Below are 9,759 nucleotides of genomic sequence, written 5' to 3'. Positions count from 1 at the left end.
ACAGTCCATTCATCCAGCCCATACTTCTTTAACTTGGCAGCAAGAATACTGTGGGAGACCGTATCAAAAGCTTTGCTAAAGTCAAGGAATAACACATCCACTGCTTTCCCCTCATCCACAGAGCCAGTTATCTCATCATAGAAGGCAATTAGGTTAGTCAGGCACGACTTCCCCTTGGTGAATCCATGCTGACTGTTCCTGATCACTTTCCTCTCCTCTAAGTGTTTCATGATTGATTCCTTGAGGACCTGCTCCATGATTTTTCCAGGGACTGAGGTGAGGCTGACTGGCCTGTAGTTCCCCGGATCCTCCTTCTTCCCTTTTTTAAAGATGGGCACTACATTAGCCTTTTTCCAGTCATCCGGGACCTCCCCCGATCGCCATGAGTTTTCAAAAATAATGGCTAATGGCTCTGCAATCTCATCCGCCAACTCCTTTAGCACCCTCGGATGCAGCGCATCCGGCCCCATGGACTTGTGCACTTCCAGTTTTTCTAAATAGTCCCGAACCACTTCTTTCTCCACAGAGGGCTGGTCACCTTCTCCCCATATTGTGCTGCCCAGTGCAGCAGTCTGGGAGCTGACCTTGTTTGTGAAGACAGAGGCAAAAAAATCATTGAGTACATTAGCTTTTTCCACATCCTCGGTCACTAGGTTGCCTCCCTCATTCAGTAAGGGGCCCACACTTTCCTTGACTTTCTTCTTGTTGCTAACATACCTGAAGAAACCCTTCTTGTTACTCTTAACATCTCTTGCTAGCTGCAACTCCAAGTGTGATTTGGCCTTCCTGATTTCACTCCTGCATGCCTGAGCAATAGTTTTATACTCCTCCCTGGTCATTTGTCCAATCTTCCACTTCTTGTAAGCTTCTTTTTTGCGTTTAAGATCAGCAAGGATTTCACTATTTAGCCAAGCTGGTCGCCTGCCATATTTACTATTCTTTCTACACATCGGGATGGTTTGTTCCTGCAACCGCAATAAGGATTCTTTAAAATACAGCCAGCTCTCCTGGACCCCTTTGCCCTTCATGTTATTCTCCCAGGGGATCCTGCCCATCTGTTGCCTGAGGGAGTCAAAGTCTGCTTTTCTGAAGTCCAGGGTCCGTATTCTGCTGCTCTCCTTTCTTCCTTGTGTCAGGATCCTGAACTCGACCATCTCATGGTCACTGCCTCCCAGGTTCCCATCCACTTTTGCTTCCCCTACTAATTCTTCCCTGTTTGTGAGCAGCAGGTCAAGAAAAGCTCTGCCCCTAGTTGGTTCCTCCAGCACTTGCACCAGGAAATTGTCCCCTACACTTTCCAAAAACTTCCTGGATTGTCTGTGCACCGCTGTATTGCTCTCCGAGCAGATATCAGGGTGATTAAAGTCTCCCATGAGAACCAGGGCCTGCGATCTAGCAACTTCTGCTAGTTGCCAGAAGAAAGTCTCGTCCACCTCATCCCCCTGGTCTGGTGGTCTATAGCAGACTCTGACCACGACATCACCCTTGTTGCTCACACTGCTCAACTTTATCCAGAGACACTCAGGTTTTTCTGCAGTTTCATACCGGAGCTCTGAGCAGTCATACTCCTCTCTTACATACAACGCAACTCCCCCACCTTTTCTGCCCTGCCTGTCCTTCCTGAACAGTTTATATCCATCCATCATAGTACTCCAGTCATGTGAGTTATCCCACCAAGTCTCTGTTATTCCAATCGCATCATAGTTCCCTGACTGTGCCAGGACTTCCAGTTCTCCCTGCTTGTTTCCCAGGCTTCTTGCATTTGTGTATAGGCACTTAAGATAACTCATCGATCGTCCCTCTTTATCAGTATGAGACAGGAGTCCTCCCCTCTTGCGCTCTCCTGCTCGTGCTTCCTCCCAGGATCCCATTTCCCCACTTACCTCAGGGCTTTGGTCTCCTTCCCCCGGTGAACCTAGTTTAAAGCCCTCCTCACTAGGTTAGCCAGCCTGCTGGCGAAGATGCTCTTCGCTCTCTTCGTTAGGTGGAGCCCGTCCCTGCCCAGCACTCCGCCTTCTTGGAACACCATCCCATGGTCGAAGAATCCAAAGCCTTCTCTCCGACACCACCTGCGTAGCCATTCGTTGACTTCCACGATTCGACGGTCTCTACCCAGGCCTTTTCCTTGCACAGAGAGGATGGACGAGAACACCACTTGCGCCTCAAACTCCTTTATCTTTCTTCCCAGAGCCACGTAGTCTGCAGTGATCCGCTCAAGGTCATACTTGGCAGTATCATTGGTGCCCACGTGGAGAAGCAGGAAGGGGTAGCGATCCGAGGGCTTGATGAGTCTTGGCAGTCTCTCCGTCACATCGTGTATCCTGGCTCCTGGCAAGCAGCAGACCTCTCGGTTTTCCCGGTCGGGGCGGCAGATAGATGACTCAGTCCCCCTGAGGAGGGAGTCCCCGACCACCATCACCCTCCTCCTCCTCTTGGGAGTGGTGGTCGTGGAACCCCCATCCCTAGGACAGTGCATCTTTTGCCTTCCAATCGGTGGAGTCTCCTTCTGCTCCCTTCCCTCAGATGGGTCATCTACTCCACTCTCCGCATTAGTACCTGTAGAGAGAACATGGAAACGATTGCTCACCTGTATCTCCATTGCTGGTACATGGACGCTCCTCTTTCTCCTTCTGGAGGTCACATGCTGCCAAACTTCTTCTTCATCCATCTGTCCCTGCTGCGCCTGCTCTGAATCTTCAGAACATTGTGGCCATAGAAGCATCTCCTGACGTCTGTCCAGGAAATCTTCATTTTCCCTTATGCAACGCAGAGTCGATACTCGTTTCTCCAGACCTCGAACCTTCTCTTCCAATATGGAGACCAGCTTGCACTTTGTACAGACAAAGTCGCTTCTGTCCTGTGGAAGAAAGACAAACATGGCACAACCTGTGCAGGTTACAACAGCTGATCGCTCACCTTCCATATCACCTTCTTCTTAAGAGCTTCCTCAGCTGTTGCAAGAACTACTTAGAGAAACCTGCAGATGAAAGCCTCAGTGAGCTCTCTCCAGGCAAACTCCCTCTGTTAGCCTCTGCTATTCGCCGCTCAGCTGGTTCGCTGCTGACTGCCCTTATATACCAGTCACGCCCACTCAAGGCCCACCTGGAACAAAGCACTCCCAATTCACACTTTTCAAACAAACAAGCAAGCAATCAAGCACAGGGTCAAACTGACAAACTGTCCCAGCAACAGACACTCAGATACTCACCAAGCATTCCCTTAATTTTGCTCTTGGCTTCTACGGGACTACTACTTTACTGTGATAATCTTTATACATCTGAGAGAATAGTAGCCATTATCCCTCTCATACAAAGATGTAGTTGCATGAAGATGGAGAAAGAAATAGGTGAAGGGGAGACATTCGTCTTAAAGATGGCCTGCAAATGGAAAAAAATAGATCGAATTTTTGCCCTTTTCTGCTTCTTTCTGTTGCATAAAAAAGGTCATTTGCCTTTTGTTTAACCTTAGATATATCAGTGCTGGAGGATTTCTTGGCTGACTCAAGTGTGTACTGGAAGCTTAGTCAGTGGAGGTGCTGAATATAAACAGAGAGCTCTTTTCCCCAATTAAGTTAAACACTGGTAAAAACAACAAACCCCATACAGTTTGAATATAAATCATTTCCCTTCCCAGTTAAGCCAATTTCACATACATGGTTTCTCTGCTGTCCTAAACTTATTATTTTCCATTTATCCATAACAGCTAAGGAAAAACAAAGTAGACAGGGCCACAGCTTCTAATTTCAAGCAGAGGGCAGTAAAATTGAAGATGGGTTTGGTATAAATCCCTTTTCAGACCATTTTTAGGCATTTCTGAAGAAGCAAATAGAGCCCCACACATCCAGTTTTTTTTTCTAGGTCATATTTGAATAGATATTAAATAAGAGAGTATAGAGATAGGCTAGTCCTGTGGTTAGAGCATGGGACTGGGACTCCGGAAATCTGAATTTGGTTTCTGGCTCTTCCATACACTTCTTGTGTGAGCTAGAAAAAAGCGAGTAGGGGAGAGGTAATTTTAGATTTGATTCTGACTAATAGGGAGGAATTAGTTGAGAATTTGAACGTGGAAGGCAGTTTGGGTGAAAGTGTTCAAGAGTATTCTGTTGGAGGAGAAGGTATTTGTAGGGGCAGTGTGCTGGGAGAGAAGCTGAGCCCTGATTAGGGGGTGGGGCGTCTCTGACTAGGGGTCCTATAAAGGTAGCCAGTCAGGCAACAGCATAGACAGTTGCAGCGGCACAGGAGCCAGCAAACAGAGCTGTAAACAGGGGAGTTTGAATGGGAGTTTGCAAGGGGAGTTTGAGGGGAAGACTAAGAGAGCCAGGCTAGTGAAGGGAGAGTGTGGTGGTCTGGCAGTGTTTTGTGCTCATTGGGGGTTTGTGTTGCTGTGGATGGTGGTGTTTGTGTTTCCTGGACTAAGAGGACTTCGGTGAGAAGGCTATGACAAATACACAGGCAGCAGTGGTAGTGACCCAAGCAGTGGAAGACACAATGAAGATGACTGGATGTGGAAGCTGCTGCATGTACATGATCCTGGAGGGGGTATCTGAAAAGAGTTTTGTCTGCATGAAGTGCCGCCTGATAGAGTGGATGGAAGAAAAGATCCGAGGATTGGCGATGCAGATGGAAACTCTGGTTGAGTTTAGAAGGGGGTTTGAGCGGATGATGGAGCAAAGACATGAGGAGGCTGAAGGGAAAAGCTCAGACTTGCAGATGGAAGCAGGACCAGAGAACTCTGAGGGGAGACTGCTGGGTGAGGAAAGTGGACAGTGGAAGCATGTGACTAAGAGAACCAGGCAGAGGAAAAGACGGGCTAGTGAATGAGAAATAGAGCTCAGGAATAGGTTTGCAGAGTTGGAAAATGAAGAAGGGGCACATCAGGTGGTCACTGAAAGTGAGAGGGCAAGGAAGAAGAGAAGAGCAGCTAGTCCTATAGGAAGAGGGGAAGAATCAATGGAGATAACGCCAAATATGAGCCCCAGGAGGATACCGGATGGGTTGCGGAGGATTGCAAGGGACAATAGAAATCAAGAGGACTTGCAGCCAGAGGGAACGGGATAGACCGGAGAATCGCACCATCACCAGGAAAAGGCAGGTCTACGTGATTGGGGACTTCTTACTGAGAAGAATAGACAGGCCTGTAACTAGAGCTGATCCAGAGAACAGGGTGCTAAGATACAGGATGTGGACCTGAGGCTGAAGAGGATCCTAACAGGAGCGGGAAAGAATCCACTGATTGTCCTTCATGTGGGAACAAATGATACGGCTAGATTCTCGCTGGAATGTATCAAGGGAGACTATGCCAGGCTGGGGAAGACGCTTAAGGAAATCGAGGCTCAGGTGATCTTCAGTGGGATTCTGCCTGTTCCTAGGGAAGGGCAACAAAGGTGTGACAAGATTATGATGATCAACAGATGGCTCAGGCAGTGGTGCTATAAGGAGGGCTTTGGGATGTATGGCCACTGGGAAGCATTCATGGACAGAGGACTGTTCTCTCGGGATGGACTTCAGCTGAGTAGGGAGGGAAATAGACTTCTAGGATGGAGGCTGGCACAACTGATTAAGAGAGCTTTAAACTGGGAATTTCGGAGAGATGGTTGGGAGATGTCCAGGTAATCTCCACGCTGGATTTTAACATTGAGAGGGAAGAAAACGAAGTAAGAAAGGATACAGCCATGGGTAGGAGAATGGACATAAGGAGGAAGGGTTGTGTAGATACCAGTCTAATAGGTGATACTGGCAGTAGAATGTCTGTGCCTAATCGGGTAAAGAATGTGAGAGAAGCCAAACAGCAAAAATTAAGATGTTTGTACACTAATGCGAGGAGCCTAGGTAGCACAATGGAGGAACTAGAGCTATTGGTGCAGGAAGTGAAACCAGATATTATAGGGATAACAGAAACACGGTGGAATAGTAGTCATGACAGGTATTGAAGGGTATGTGCTATTTAGTAAAGATAGAAATAAAGGCAAAGGTGGTGGAGTAGCATTGTAGCAACGATGAGGTAGACTAAAGAAATAAGAAGGGATGGAATGGATAAGACAGAGTCTATCTGGGCAAAAATCACATTGGGGAAGAAAGCTACTAGAGCTTCCCCTGAGATAGTGCTTGGGGTGTGCTATAGATCTCCGGGATCCGATCTGGATATGGATAGAGACCTCTTTAATGTTTTTAATGAAGTAAATATTAATGGAAATTGTGTGATCATGGGAGACTTTAACTTCCCAGATATAGACTGGAGGACAAGTGCTAATAATAATAATAGGGCTCAGATTTTCCTGGATGCGATAGCTGATGGATTCCTTCACCAAGTAGTTGCTGAACCAACAAGAGGGGATGCCATTTTAGATTTGGTTTTGGTGAGTAGTGAGGACCTCATAGGAGAAATGTTTGTAGGGGACAACCTTGGTTTGAGTGATCATGAGCTAATTCAGTTCAAACTAAATGGAAGGATAAATAAAAATAGATCTGTGACTAGGGTTTTTGATTTCAAAAGGGCTAACTTTAAAAAATAAAGGAAATTAGTTAGGGAAGTGGATTGGACTGAAGAACTTGTGGATCTAAAGGTGGAGGAGACCTGGATTTACTTCAAGTCAAGGTTGTAGAAACTATCAGAAGCCTGCATCCCAAGAAAGGGGAAAAAACTCATAGGCAGGAGTCGTAGACCAAGCTGGATGAGCAAGCATCTCAGAGAGGTGATTAAGAAAAAGCAGTGGAAGATGGGAGTGATCAGCAAGGAAAGCTACCTTATTGAGGTCAGAACATGTAGGGATAAAGTGAGAAAGGCCAAAAGCCATGTAGAGTTGGATCTTGCAAAGGGAATTAAAACCAATAGTAAAAGGTTCTATAGCCATATAAATAAGAAGAAAACAAAGAAAGAAGAAGTGGGACCGCTAAACTCTGAGGATGGAGTGGAGGTTAAGGATAATTTAGGCATGGCCCAATATCTAAACAAATACTTTGCCTCAGTCTTTAATGAGGAGCTCAGGGATAATGATAGGATGACAAATGGGAATGAGGATATGGAGGTAGATATTACCACATTCGAGGTAGAAGCCAAACTCGAACAGCTTAATGGGACTAAATCGGGGGGCCCAGATAATCTTCATCCAAGAATATGAAAAGAACTGGCACATGAAATTGCAAGCCCATTAGCAAGTATTTTTAATGAATCTGTAAACTCAGGGGTTGTACCGTATGACTGGAGAATTGCTAACGTAGTTCCTATTTTTAAGAAAAGGAAAAAAAGTGATCTAGGTAACTACAGGCCTGTTAGTTTGACAACTATAGGCCTGTAGTATGCAAGGTCTTGGAAAAAATTTTGAAGGAGAAAGTAGTTAAGGACATTGAGCTCAATGGTAATTGGGACAAAATACAACATGGTTTTACAAAAGGTAGATTGTGCCAACCCAACTTGATCTTTTTCTTTCAGACGGTAACAGATTTTTTTTAGCCAAAGGTAACTCAGTGGAACTAATTTACCTTGATTTCAGTAAGGCATTTGATACAGTTCCACATGGGGAATTATTAGCTAAATTGGAAAAGATGGGGATCAATATGAAAATTTAAAGGTGGATAAGGAACTGGTTAGGGGAGACTACAATGGGTCATACTGAAAGGTGAACTGTCAGGCTGGAAGGTGGCTACTAGTGGAGTTTCTTAGGGATCGGTTTTGGGACCAATCTTATTTAATCTTTTTATTACTGACCTTGGCACAAAAAGTGGGAATGTGCTAATAAAGTTTGCGGATGACACAAAGCTGGGAGGTATTGCCAATACAGAGAGGGACCGGGATATCCTACAGGAAGATCTGGATGACCTTGTAAACTGGAGTAATAGTAATAGGATGCAATTTAATAGTGAAAAGTGCAAGGTCATGCATTTAGGGATTAATAACAAGAATTTTTGTTATAAACTGGGGACGCATCACTTGGAAGTAACAGAGGAGGAGAAGGACCTCGGAGTATTGGTTGATCACAGGATGACTATGAGCCGCCAATGTGATATGGCTGTGAAAAAAGCTAATGCGGTCTTGGGATGCATCAGGCGAGGTATTTCCAGTAGAGATAAGGAGGTGTTTGTACTGTTATACAAGGCACTGGTGAGACCTCATCTGGAATATTGTGTGCAGTTCTGGTCTCCCATGTTTAAGAAGGATGAATTCAAACTGGAACAGGTACAGAGAAGGGCTACTAGGATGATCCGAGGAATGGAAAACCTGTCTTATGAAAGGAGACTCAAAGAGCTTAGCTTGTTTAGCCTAACCAAAAGAAGGCTGAGGGGAGATACGATTGCTCTCTATAAATATATCAGAGGGATAAATACCAGGGAGGGAGAGGAATTATTTAAGCTCAGTACCAATGTGGACATAAGAACAAATGGATATAAACTGGCCATCAGGAAGTTTAGACTTGAAATTAGATGAAGGTTTCTAACCATCAGAGGAGTGACGTTCTGGAATAGCCTTCCAAGGGGAGCAGTGGAAGCAAAAGACATATCTGGCTTCAAAACTATGCTTGATAAGTTTATGGAAGGGATGGTATGATGGGATAGCCTAAATTTGTCAATTAATTGATCTTTGACTATTAGCGGTAAATATGCCCCATGGCCTGTGATGGGACACTAGATAGGGTGGGATCTGAGTTACTACAGAGAATTCTTTCCTGGGTGTCTGGCTGGTGAGTCTTGTCCACATGCTCAGGGTTTAGCTGATCGCCATATTTGGGGTCGGAAAGGAATTTTCCTCCAGGGCAGATTGGCAGAGGCCCTGGGTTTTTTTCGCCTTCCTCATCAGCGTGGGACACGGGTCACTTGCTGGAGGATTATCTGCACCTTGAAGTCTTTAAACCACAAGTTGAGGACTTCAGTAACTCAGACATAGATCAGGGGTTTGTTACAGGAGTGGGTGGGTGAGATTCTGTGGCCTGCGTTGTGCAGGAGGTCAGACTAGAAGATCATAATGGTCCCTTCTGACCTTAAAGTCTATGAGTCTGAGTTCATGATTCTAAGGAAAAGTACGAGGGAAAACAGAATAAAGACAATGGTCTTCAAGAAGGCAGATTTTAGCAGACTCAAAGAATGGTCTGAAATAAATAGGATGAAATTAAATAAGGACAAATGCAAAGTACTACATTTAGGAAGGAAAAATCGGTTACACAAATACAAAATGGGAAATGACTGTCTAGGAAGGAGTACTGCAGGAAACAATTTGGGAGTTGTAGTGGATCACAAAACAAATGAGAGTCAATAATGTAACACTGTTGCCAAAAAACCCAAGCATCATTCTGTGATATATTTGCAGGAGTGTTGTAAGCAAGACACAAGACGTAATTCTCCTGCTCTACTCAGCACTGATAAGGCCTCAGCTGGAGTATTGTGACCAGTTCTGGGCACCACATTTCAGGGAAAATTTGGACAAATTGGAGAAAGTCCAGAGGAGAGCAACAAAAATGATTAAAGGTCTAGAAAACATGACCTCTGAGGAAAGATTGGAAAAAAAACTGGGTTTGTTTAATATGGAGATGAGAAGACTGAGGAGGGACATAAGAGATTTAGGTTAGACATTGGGAAAAATTTCTTAACTGTAAGGGTAGTTAAGCAATGGAACAAATAATCTAAGGAGGTTGTGGAATCACTGTCATTGGAGGTTTTTAAGAACAGGTTAGATGAGGGGTTCTTAAAGTAGGGGTTGTGACTCCTCCGGGGGTCGCAAGCTTATTATATGGGGGTTCGTGAGCTGTCAGCCTCCACCTCCAAACCCCGC

At 45.1% G+C, this 9,759-nt stretch overlaps 1 protein-coding gene across 5 annotated transcripts in view; it reads left to right on the top strand.

The window, feature by feature from the left end:
• Nucleotides 1-9,759, top strand: part of LOC113405151 (DNA topoisomerase 2-binding protein 1-like) — a 59,393-nt gene that overhangs the window by 27,259 nt on the left and 22,375 nt on the right. The window lies entirely within an intron of this gene.

This window comes from Terrapene carolina, unplaced genomic scaffold (genome assembly GCF_002925995.2).
Source record: "Terrapene carolina triunguis isolate 2854851 unplaced genomic scaffold, T_m_triunguis-2.0 Scaffold34029, whole genome shotgun sequence".
Taxonomy (NCBI): domain Eukaryota; kingdom Metazoa; phylum Chordata; order Testudines; family Emydidae; genus Terrapene; species Terrapene triunguis.
This window is presented reverse-complemented; position numbering and strand designations above follow the sequence as displayed.